This window comes from Lytechinus variegatus, chromosome 1 (assembly GCF_018143015.1).
Source record: "Lytechinus variegatus isolate NC3 chromosome 1, Lvar_3.0, whole genome shotgun sequence".
Taxonomy (NCBI): domain Eukaryota; kingdom Metazoa; phylum Echinodermata; class Echinoidea; order Temnopleuroida; family Toxopneustidae; genus Lytechinus; species Lytechinus variegatus.
In genome coordinates, this window is record NC_054740.1 from 26,925,847 (window position 1) to 26,938,106 (window position 12,260).

General features: G+C 31.5%; 1 long non-coding RNA gene across 1 annotated transcript; it reads left to right on the forward strand.

Annotated features, from left to right (window-relative positions):
• The first annotated feature begins 3,242 nt into the window (after nt 1-3,242).
• Nucleotides 3,243-6,040, forward strand: LOC121410310. The gene is made up of 3 exons (XR_005969314.1): nt 3,243-3,564; nt 4,462-4,554; nt 5,081-6,040. It is a non-coding gene; the product is annotated as an uncharacterized LOC121410310 (long non-coding RNA).
• The last annotated feature ends 6,220 nt before the right edge of the window (nt 6,041-12,260 follow it).

Genomic DNA, 12,260 nt, shown 5'->3' on the forward strand with positions numbered 1-12,260 from the left:
ACAAGGTTTTGGTCTGTAATTGTGAATTGATTAGCAATTTAGCATAATATCTTAAGACATAAACCTTTGAATATAGTTGGATATCTATACCAAGTTGTGCTATTCTCTACATGTAATATGGTTAAGTGTACATGTATAATGTTTTTACAGACTGCAATAATCTGTTTGACAATTTAGCAATTATTTATATTATTGTCAGTCTTTATGGGGCATCTGATACCATTGGATTGCTATTATCACCAGCATCATTGCTATTGTTATTATAACTATTGTTGTTAAAGGGAAGGTCTATGCTGAAAGTATTTATAGCATTATAGTAAAGTAGAATTCAGTGAGCAAAATGACAAAAATTTCATCAAAATCGGATAACAAATAACAAAGTTATTGAATTTTAAAGTTAAGCAATATTTTGTGAAAATAGTCTTCATGAATATTCATAAGGTGGGCTGATGATGTCACATCCCCACTTGTTCTTTTGTATTTTATAATATGATCTTAGGTTTATTCAAATGTTTTCCTCCAAGAACTAGAAACATTGGATTGATAACGGATTTAGTGCATTAGATATTAATTGCTGCAACTTATTTCATTATAAGGGAGACACATTATTCACACAAGTATGAAATAATGAAAAATCATGATTTTTATGTAATAACATAACAAAACGGAAAGTGGGTATGTGACATAATCAACCCACCTAATATAATCAGCCCACCAAATGAATATTCATGACGACTGTTTTCATAAAATATTACCAAGCTTTAAACTTCAATAACTTTATTATTTGTTATCAGATTTTGGTGAAATTTTCAGCATTTTGATCAGTGTATTCTACTCTATGTATTAAGATAAAAATATTTTCAGCCTGGACCATACCTTTAAGATTATAAGCAGGTATTACATGCACCCCATCATGAAATGAAATGAATTATGCCTGTAGGTGAACATTTTGAACTGAAAACATTAAAAGGTCAGAAAGCAAGTTTCTTGCTTTATATGTAACCTTTATAGAAATCAAATTTCCAGTTCTTTTTACGATTCTGAGGTCATCAAATCATGAGTTACGTCCCATGAAAGCTGACGATTATTTCTTTTTAACAAAGTAACTTTGTTGCTTCTTGTGTAAGTGTATGAATGCTCTTGTAGATATTTTACCTAACTGCTAGAAAGGAAGCTCAGTGTGAGTTCTGGTGGGTGTTTCATAAAGCTGTTCGTAAGTTAGGAGCAACTCTTCTGTCTTTAATAACGACTGGTGATCCTTCTTGTGGTAAAGGGTACACCCTATTGGCGATGATTTAGCGCATAAGAAAGGATCACCAGTTGTTCTTAAAGTTGCTCTTAACTTCGAACTGCTTTATTAAACGGCCCCCAGGTATAGAAATCTAATTTTGATAGGAATTGGTTGGAAGCAATCCTGAAGTGTTAATCATAGGACAGAATGCTTATTTAGAACAACAAATTGTAATTGAAATAATTAAAGCTTGCATGAATTTATATTCACTTCTTTTAATGGTGTGACTGACCAGTATATTTCTGTTGTTATCATTAACATACTTTATCTTAAAAGAATATCAAAAATTAATTGCAATAGTGCAACAAAAATAAGACTTTAGGTGTAGCCCATTCAAAAACATGTAGTTCATGTATATTTTATAATTAGCCATTCAGCGTAATAAAAAGTTTTCACTTTCCTCTTGTAATACAATAGTGTGTTATGTGACAAGCTCTGAATGCTTTTCCAACTATATATATATTATTCCCATCCTAAGTTGCATGTATCTCAAAATATTCAACTATTATTGACATATTACCTTTAGATGAAAACTATTGTAATTTCTATAATTTACCTAACAATTCAAAATACAATATTGACAATGGCTTATGAGATGTTTGCAAGGAAAATGTTATTACTTTTTTGTTTAGTTGCGAGTAGGTTGTATCTCAGAATTATACTAACAGCTGAATAGTATTAATTTTCAGCACAATGCTGTATCTATGAATGTGTACATAGTGTAAAATGATTGCTTTATTAAATGTGGAGCAAGACTTATTTATATGTGAATATTACTTTTTTATATGTTACAAGTATGGCAAATCAATGTTTTAATGTGTGAACTTAAAAGTTCACACATTTTTTGTATCAAACTGAAAGTTAGAATTGTGATTACATTCCCTCTTTTGTAATTGTTATTTCTTACAATTATGTTGTATTTTGATTATTGCTGTAGTAACATACAATTTGTTGTGTAATTGAAATTGTACGCTGTAGCAAACACTGCTATTATCCATAGGAAACTGCCATATTAAATTTGATAATTGTAGAATACATAAGTACACCTGGGGGGCGTTACATAAAGCTCTTTGTGAGTTAAGAATGATTTCAAGAACAACTAGTGATCCTTTCTTGTAGTAAATGATATTCGCCATTAACTGTTCATTGGTGATTATATCATGGATATTCTGTCTTAGGTAACCAGTACAGACTAAGATTTTCTCACTTGCAAACAATATGCAACCCAGGTGGGTGTTTTATAAAGCTGTTCGTAAGTTAAGAGCGATTTTAAGAAACGACTGGTGATCCTTTCTTGTGGTAAATTGTATATTTATTGCCGATGGTTTGGCACGCAAGAAAGGTTCACGAGTCGTTCTTAAAATTGCTCTTAACTTCCAAACAGCTTCATGAAACGGCCCCTGGATGCATGGAAGAAATTGTGCAGTGTTGGAGCACCCATGCAAATCATTGAGAAACAGAATATGTATTATGTCATCAATTACAAGTGCATTTAAATTGAAAGTAAACTGTGAAGCTCTAGAAATATATTCTAACGTGGTAAGCACTTTATAACTTAGGCAGAATATACCTAACATATATATGATACTTTACGCACGACTGGTGATCCTTTCTTGTGCAATGTTATACCCTTATGTAATTGAGTTATGACCTAAGAACATGTTCCAGCTTTATGAAACACCCACCAGGGGCCTGTAACACAAAGCATAGCAATGATTGTAGAACATTTTTCTATGATTGATTGACGACAATGCACAATTAATTGTAAAAATTCTGTTGAATCTTTTAAAAGAAATTTGAAAACAAATTTTATTTTTGTTGTAGTGTAACTGTAATATTGGAGAGCAATTTGTACAAAGCGCATAGGTCGATCTCAATTGATTATGTGCTATATAAGTACCAATTTATTATTAATTTTTTATTATTATTCAAATTCAAACATATGATTAATTCGTCCCTGTTTTCACGAAGTGACGGATAAGAGGAAAATTTTCACTTTTTTCAATTTTGAGTTTTTTGCATTTTTGGACATCTATGACTTATATCTTGAACCTCAAAAAGTTTCAGATCACAGTAATGTCTAATTACGTTGCTATGACGACATGACATTCAATAAAATACCGGGTAAAAGGATTTCTTGTTTTCACGAAGTGACGGATAAGCAGCCGTCATTACGTGAAAACAAACGAATACGCTTTGCACTCAAAGAGTTTTTTCACGAAGTGACGGAAGGCAAATATTTACAGTTTGGAACAGCCGAAGACCATGAAATGGTGAGTTTTTTGTAAATGTAGGAAATGAAATAAATGTAATGCAGCCTTTAAAGTCATGTCGAGTGATTTCAACTCTTTTTAAACGTCTCTGATAGCAAAAATCCTTAAAATAACGTCCAATCTCTACATACATTGCCCCACATATTTATTTTCGTGTCAGTGAAAATTGAACTGAGTATTGCGTGTACTTTATTGTCACTCAATCGAACTTGAATGTAAATTCAGTCAAACCATAAGGGTTAGAATATTTTATAACATTTATCAAGACTAAATAGATTTAATGAAGGCTGAGGATTTGGTGAAATAATCGTATATAGGTGCAAAAGTTTAGGCCTAGCCTAGATCTAGTCTAATTTACATGCATTGCCATTGTGTTAACTCATACTCGTTAAGTTCTAACTTGTCTTCACAAGTTCCCAGGCCATATGAATAGTATTTGCAATAAATTTCCATTAAAAAAATCACAAATGAATACATAGATTTTATTATCTGCTTTGCTATAGTGAACTCATCATGTAATTACATACTTTAAAAAATATGTAATGGAAAGATACCCCCCCCCCCCCCGGGGGGGGGGGGGGGGTCTATAAATAACAATATGAATGCTGAGATCATGAATTAATTTGGTAAAGTTAGTGGCCAACCTGTGTGGGCAAATAAGTTGAGTCCTTAGTTAAACTGAAGATTACTGGGGATTTATGTTTTAAATAAATCATCTCAAGTCCAGACTCAGTCTACATCTAATGTAGATAGAGCTTTATACTTTGTTGTTTGGTGGCCACTTCCTCGCCCTTATCTCTATATAACGTTTTACAGAAACTGAAAGAATCTACATAAATAATTGCACCTCGGATTTGATCATAATCATGATGATGAAGATATTTTCATTTTTTTCAGATGCAGTATATACAATAAGTGATGTTTCAGAGAACAAATGAGAGAAGTCCTGGAACTGGTACACTTGTTGCTGATGGTCAGATACAATTCCAGGTGAGAATTTTCATAGTGTTATAAACTCACATGACATCCTGTCAGTATAAGCAATTCATTGATTTTCACTCACTACCAAAATTAATTTCAATTGCAAATCTGGTAAACAATGAAGCTATAAAACTACGTTGATTCAAAGTTATAATCAGAAAATATTAATTTTGGAATACGTTATAATTTAGCAGATATACATGTATTTCTAAGTTGTAAAAGAACATTATTCTCATTTTAACAGATGCTTTGTGTACTGCCCTAGAGCATTACAAACTTGACATGTGATCATATTTTCAGCTGAAACTTTCTTATAAATTGGAAACATCTAATTGAAATATTTGCTTAAATTATCATTGGTAAATAGAGTGTATAAAGTATATTCTTGTACCATACTGACTGGGGAGGTTTATGTTTGATAAGGGCAATTTAAAATATTGAGTCTGCTATCTATTTTACAAACTTGATATTGGATTGACAAAAAACTTTGAAAACAAACAGATAATTTGTACATTATTTCATTCCACACACATAGGTTACATCCAGGGGCCGACACACTTGTCAGATGTGTCATTGATGATTCCCTGAACATCGCAGATATGATCTGATTTGGTGACATGACAGTGGAATTGGTAGTGACTGGATTTTTATAGTGTGCCCTGGTTTTGAACTATTGAAGTAACCAAACTAGAAACATCTTCTGAGAACTCTGACTGCAATTCTAATGATGAAACTCTGTCTACACTTGTGAAAATGTGAAGGAGTTGGCTCTACCTCGTGGCCTTTCAGGTTCAGTGCTCTCATCTAACTTTCTTTTTCCAGCTGGGTAACTGATATCAATTTTAATTTTCTTGAGATTTTGACTTCAACATAAGTTTAGTTTTAATTTTGATAGGACTTTCAAATCTGGTTTCATTTTTAGAGCAGTGTATTATATAAAGAAACTATACTGCTTGAACTATAAGTCTCTGCTCTTATAGTGTTATGATTATGAACTCCTTTAAAAATATTTTATATATACAGTCAAATATAAAGTTCAGAATAGTCACTTATCTTCTATACTTACATGTTAAAATTGCTTATACACATCGTCCACATATGGATGCAGAATAATTACCGTTTTTCATTCATTTGATTCGCATGTTTTCATTTTGCTTGGTGCTATCTAAAAAACAGAAATACTGCATATTTCTACATTTAAAATAAAACTGAATGTTATTAGCTGTATTGTGCTTAAATGAATTGTGTTAATACTACATATTCTTTAATAATAACAATCATACAATTTAGACTGACATGCATTGTGAAACTCGATAGCTGCATGATATATTACTAGTAAGGATGTAGGGGTGAAAATCATATTAGGTTTTTGTAAATTCATTTTCAAAAGCCAAATGTATTAATACAGACACCCCCCCCCCCCTCTTCCATGAGGTAATGTTTCATTGGTTTATCAGGGGTGTGAGAATTCTTAAGCTGATTTTAGTTATTTTTTGCTTTTTATTTTAACCTTGATATCCCCCATTTCTGTACAATAGTTTGAGAGCTCATTCAATTTAATCCCCCAACTCTTTACAGAATTTGCAGGTCTTTATTTGTCATCGCTCACACACCTGGTTCATGCAGTTGATGTGTCGTAATTTTATTCCAGAAAATCCAACTGTTAGATTTTGTTATTCACGAAAGAAGTAATACATGATTATGTTTAGCTGGAGGTTAAAGATACACTGCAGCACATGTTTTTCTGTCTATTTGTAGTAAGAATTTTACTCTTTTTTTAATCCCACTAGATCAAAGATGTTATTTTCTAAAACCATGAAGACGATTTTTTGTAAAGTTTTCAGATTTGGAAGAAACTAAGGTGTATTTTAATATATGTTCCTGTTTTGGACTCTGACAATAATTTGCAATTAAAAAACAAGTGTTTGATTGGAAAATGTATTGATGAATGTTATTTAGCCAATGACTTGAGAATGATGGAAAAAATACAAATCTACTTAGTCATTCGTATTTTTTATCCTTGCATTTTTTTTTTGCTTTTGTCGCTGTTTGGAATTTTTATTATAAATTTGTTTAAAAAATTATCCTGTTTGATATGACGTTAAATTATTGATTTAAAATTATATTTCTTTCTTTGACCATCATAGTTTATAATTGTTTATTCAAATGTTTGCATGTTTCCTTCGGTAAAGATAAGCTTTTTGTACTATTGGACTTTTTAGTCCTTGGCAGTGTGTAAAAACATGAAATAACTCTAAAGGCAATTGATTTAATTATGACATTCTTTTCATTAAAAAATTCCAAAGAGTAGTGAATGTAATAAGTAATGTTGACAATGTTACTTCTATTTTGATGGAAAAGAAATAGGCCATTATACTTGTATATGTGTATGTTAATACAAATATACATTAGAGAATACAACTTTCCTGCACCACTAGCATTAATTATTTTCCAGTAATCTTGTAATTGAAAGTTTATTAATTTGTCATTGGAATGTTTTGAATGTAGAATTTGGTACTTGATAGCAATTCTGTATTTCTAAATGTGGCATTCCCAGACTAGGATTATACTGATTGTGTTTAGCAAGGTATGATATACAAATAAATACATTGTTGCATAACAGTATATTCAAATTTTATGAAATGTATAAAATGACAAAATTCTGACAATGTGTACCTGATGGTTCATTTCCTATACCTTTCACAGTGCAATATTAAATTAATTTTAATAATTATGAATGTTGATGTGTTTGTCACTAGCGATTATGGTCCTATATATTATTGAATTTAAAATTTTGTCAAAAATATATTTCCATTGTTAACATTGTATGGAGATGATACTTTAATGAATTTATTAAGCATACCTTTATCATGTTATCGAAATGATTGATATGAAAAAAAATGTTACATTTTAATTTTCTATTTGTCACTTGCTGCTATGATTTTATATGTTATAGAATTAAAAGTGTTCTTCTAAATTTATTCACATTGCTAAATTTGAAGAATTTATTTAATATCGTTAGTATTTTCAATGATTTATGACATAACTCTCATTTTGCATGAAAAGATATTTTAATAGGATTTTCAGGAGAGAATACATGACCATTGTGATAAAGGAAAAATGGAGTAGAGATAGAATGAGGGGGGGGGGCGAGAGTGATATGTAACTCGAAATTTGTTCGCTTTATTTTGACAAATTCTTTTTTTTTGGGGGGGAGGGTAGCAATTAGTCATAATTTACCAATTCTTGTTGTCTTTGACAAGTTAGGTCCACATTTAGTTGACTACAATTTTCGAGGTATTAGTCTCAAAGAATAATGTTGAATTACTAACTCGGCCTTAACAAAGAATTAATACACAACATTTAAGAGACATTGATCAATCGGGATTTCATTTTATGAAGGGGGTAGGGAGGTTAATAGACTAACAAAAGTTTATAATGTTGAATTTTCAATTTCCAAACGGAGTCAGAGCACACAAAGGGTATATAATTAAACTCTTTATAAATTAACAAGAACAAATGACAATTCGACTACATTGTAGTCACATTTTTCATGACCTGTTATACAAAGCTTTCGAATTTCATTGTTCATCTATCAAAAATGAATATGATATTGAAATAAAATAGGCCTAAGAATTTAAAACGTGTGTCTATTGGGCTTCCCTTTTATTACGTGAAAAAAAAGAAAACAGTATTAGAAGTATTTTTTGTACTTATTAGCGGAAGCTGCAGGCCCTATTAATCTCACATTTAGGATTAATTTTGTTTGCAATAGGAAATAAAGAGTTTGTGTATATCTAAAACATAAGTATGGAATTGCATCCACTAGGCTATACGTGGGACTAAGGCGGAACCTCTTCCCGTCACTTCGTAAAAACAAAATTGAAGCGCGTCCTTGAATTTCGGGTTTTCACGAAGTGACGGTTATGCGCGCGGAGCACTATCCGTCACTTCGTGAAAATAAATCTAAGCGTGTCCCGTAATATTTTTTTTTCACGAAAATATGGTTCTGTTTATAGCTCATTATCTTCGTAAATACTAAAGAAAAATGCAAATGATTGGAATCGAAGATTGTCTAGAATATGCTCTCTACGAAAATATGATATTTATTCACCCTGCATACATTAAAGAGGTTGAGATTGAGGTCTAAACCTTTGCAAGCGATTTACTCAAAACTGGCTTTTAAAAAGTTGCGCGCACATCCGTCACTTCGTGAAAACAGGGACGAATTGCTAACCTTTGTGTTACTGGAACCAGTCGTCTTAGAATGGTGGTTAGGATGATCATGTGCATTTAGTTGTGAATTGTTTAATAATGTACCTAATCCTTTCATGATTGCATTGCATTTTGAGCAGCTTAACTTTTCCAAGCATCATAAGGTACAATATGGCTAGATGTTACTGTAGTTAGTTGATCAGCCCTTCATGAATAATTGTGTTTCAATCTATTATTGATATTGATATATCAATTCATTTTTTTTTATTATATAAGAACCAATTTGATGACATGATGGACTTTCCCTTTATGTTAAGGACATTCTGTACTGTTTATGGATTGTCTTTGTATTATTATTTGGTGCTATACTTCGTAGTTTTACTTATTTTGATGGGCTTGAAATGTAACGTCCTTTTTTTCTTTTCTTTTTTTTGTTAGACTGCAATGAATTTTTGAATTATTTTACCTATGATTTATGGAAATTATAAATAAGTGACTATTCACCTATTAAGAGGTAATTGATGCAATTATTTCATAACCTGCTAGCTGCTACTGAAAACCACGACCACAGTTCTTGCTCTTATATCAGTGGTAATAAACAGGTTTTGTGAATATGATTTTATGTTATGTTTTTGTTGACATTTTATGAAGAGTTTATACCAGATTATTTGGCTGAAAATGCCCACATACAATATTTGTGTCATCATAAAGTTCCTTCATTATGAAAATGAAAATTCCTGGCTTTTTACATTTTTTTTCTCACTAACTTCAAATGGAAAGATAAATTCTATTGTGTCTTTCCCTTTTAGTATCTTACACTTTGTTTTGAATGAACAGAATATGGTTTTTCCCCCTTTCTCTTATTTTAATATGCTGTTTAGGTGTAACAAATCACTGATTTTGAATTATTCTTGTAATACATTTCCCACATTGACATTTAATCCCCGGGGGTGTTTCACAAAGATTTAATAATTATGAAGTCGCACTGAAATCCCGATGCGTACAAAATACGCAATGCACAATCATATTGACCAATAAACAGTATTGCGCGTACTCTTGGCATGCATGATCCGACCATTGCAGTCATGCCTTTTGTATCGCACGCAACAAGGCATTAAAGTGTGACTCTAATTCTTTATGAAACACCCCTCGGGTTTATTTACAGATATTTGTCAATGAATGTTTGCATTATGTCATAGTATATAATAAAGAGCAAGATTTGGTAATTGAATGTCTAGTAAACATCTATGTGACCAAAACAAATTAACTTCATTGGAAGCCGTGATTGATTTGTTTCTTGATATTCAATTATATTTATTTCATCATTCTTATCTCCGATCTGTATTCACCAAAGCAAAAACTTATAGTTACTCGTTGTGTAGTTCAGTAAGCTTAGAGTATAACAGATATTGTATTTCATGGACATAACATAGATGTAATAATCTAAGAATTCTTTAGTCTGCTGTAATTGTGTGGGCTTGCAAGGTAGATTAACATAAATAAAATTAAATCAGACTTGCCTATATCTCAATTACTGACATTGTTGTGATTATTTCGTGTCGCGTGAGAGGGAACACGTTCTACATAATACATAATATTAACACCTATAAAATAATGTGCTTCTCTTGATCTATTCAAGTCTATGTTAAAGTGTAACCTTTTCCATAGATAAATTCAAATTTTCCTAATATTATATTGATGTATTGTATGTAGCTCTAAACTCAGTTTCGAATTGATTGTATAATGATGTATTTAGGCTCAATATGATTTTTTTCCTTTCCTTTCTCTTTCTCATCCTTTTAGAGAGCTAAAAGACTTTCCTGTAATTTCCACTGTATAAAAATTTAGTATTATCATTATGATTATTATAATTAGTAGTAGTTGTAGTACATGTAGTTGTATAGTTGTAGTAGTATCAATGTTAGTAGTATTAGTAATAGCAGCAGTAGTAGTAATTATAGTAGTAGAAGTAGTAGTAGTAGTAGTAGTAGTAGTAGTAGTAGTAGTAGTAGTAGTAGTAGTAGAAGAAGTAGTATAGTAGTAGTAGTAGTAGTAGTAGATGTAGTAGTAGTAGTAGTAGTAGTAGTAGTAGTAGTAGTAGTAGTAGTAGTAGTAGTAGTAGTAGTAGTAGAAGTAGTGAAATATTGGTGAATTGCTGATTGGTCTACACTGGTCTCACCCAGGGCTCATACTTCATCTGCTATCTATTTGGTCTAATTGCTCTTTAGCCCATTTACAGTTAGGCTATCCCCATTTTATCTAAGCCACTTGGTCTAACACTGTCCAGTCGCTAGTCTACATGTTTGGACAAACTCTGATTTTTTTTCTACAAAGTCTAACGTAATAAGTGAAAGAAGTGGTATGACACCAATTGAGTATTTTATGTGACCAATTTAAAGTGGGTATAAGACCAACTGAAATGTAGACTACACGAGAAATTACTAGTACACAAAACTGAGAGTAGACCAAACGGCTTAAGCCCATTATAAGTGTTTTAATACCCCCCCCCCTCCCCCTCCCCCACCTTTTCAGCGTTTTTTTTTAACACCATTATGTCTATACCCGAGCACAGTATTTTCTTATTCCTCATTCACAGGTTCGGCATTCGATTCACACTCCCGGCAGAGTTTTTTTTTTAATCTTTAGTGTTTTAAGACAAAACTTAAAGGTCAAGTTCATCACGGAAAAATGTTGATTACAATAAATTAACAAAAATGAAGTTAGCATAATGCTGAAAATTTGATCAAAATCGGATGTAAAATAAGAAAGTTATGGCATTTTAAAGTTTCGCTTATTTTTCACAAAACAGTTATATGCACAACTTAGTGACATGAAAATGAGAGAGTCGATGGTGTCACTCATTCACCATTTCTTATTGTCTGAATTATACATTTTTTTTTACAGATTTGCCAACAAGGGCCAACTTGACTGACTTTTGTAGCATTAGAATAATGATAATTTCACGTTTAGGGAAGAATTAATTTTTTTTCACTTGAGAATCAGAGGTGAAAATTCGAATATTCAGTATTTCATGTAATAAAATACAAAAGAAATACGGATGTGATCAATCTCCTCTTTTGGATACCGACAAGAATATCCATATAACTGTTTTGTGAAATTAATCGAAAACTTAAACTATCATAACTTTCTTATTTTCCATCCAATTTTTTTCAGTGCTATGCTTGTTGATTTTTCTCTTTCTATTCAAATCAACTTTTTGTTAGGGTGGACTTCATAAAAAAAAATCATGCGACCGCGGTCCCTATATAGTTTGAGGGATTTGCCTAGTTTCAGTGTGGGATGATTTGTTTAGAAGATTTATCAACAATGTTTCATTTTGATATATTGCCTATGATTTTGTCCTGTTTTTTTTTCTTCTTTTTCCTCTTCCTTTGTTATTGTATGGAGGTTTTTACTGTGCACTAATTGCAGCCATGCTTTCAGAGTTTCCACCTCGATTATATTGTAATTTTTTTTAATGTGTTAGTGCTTAACTTTTG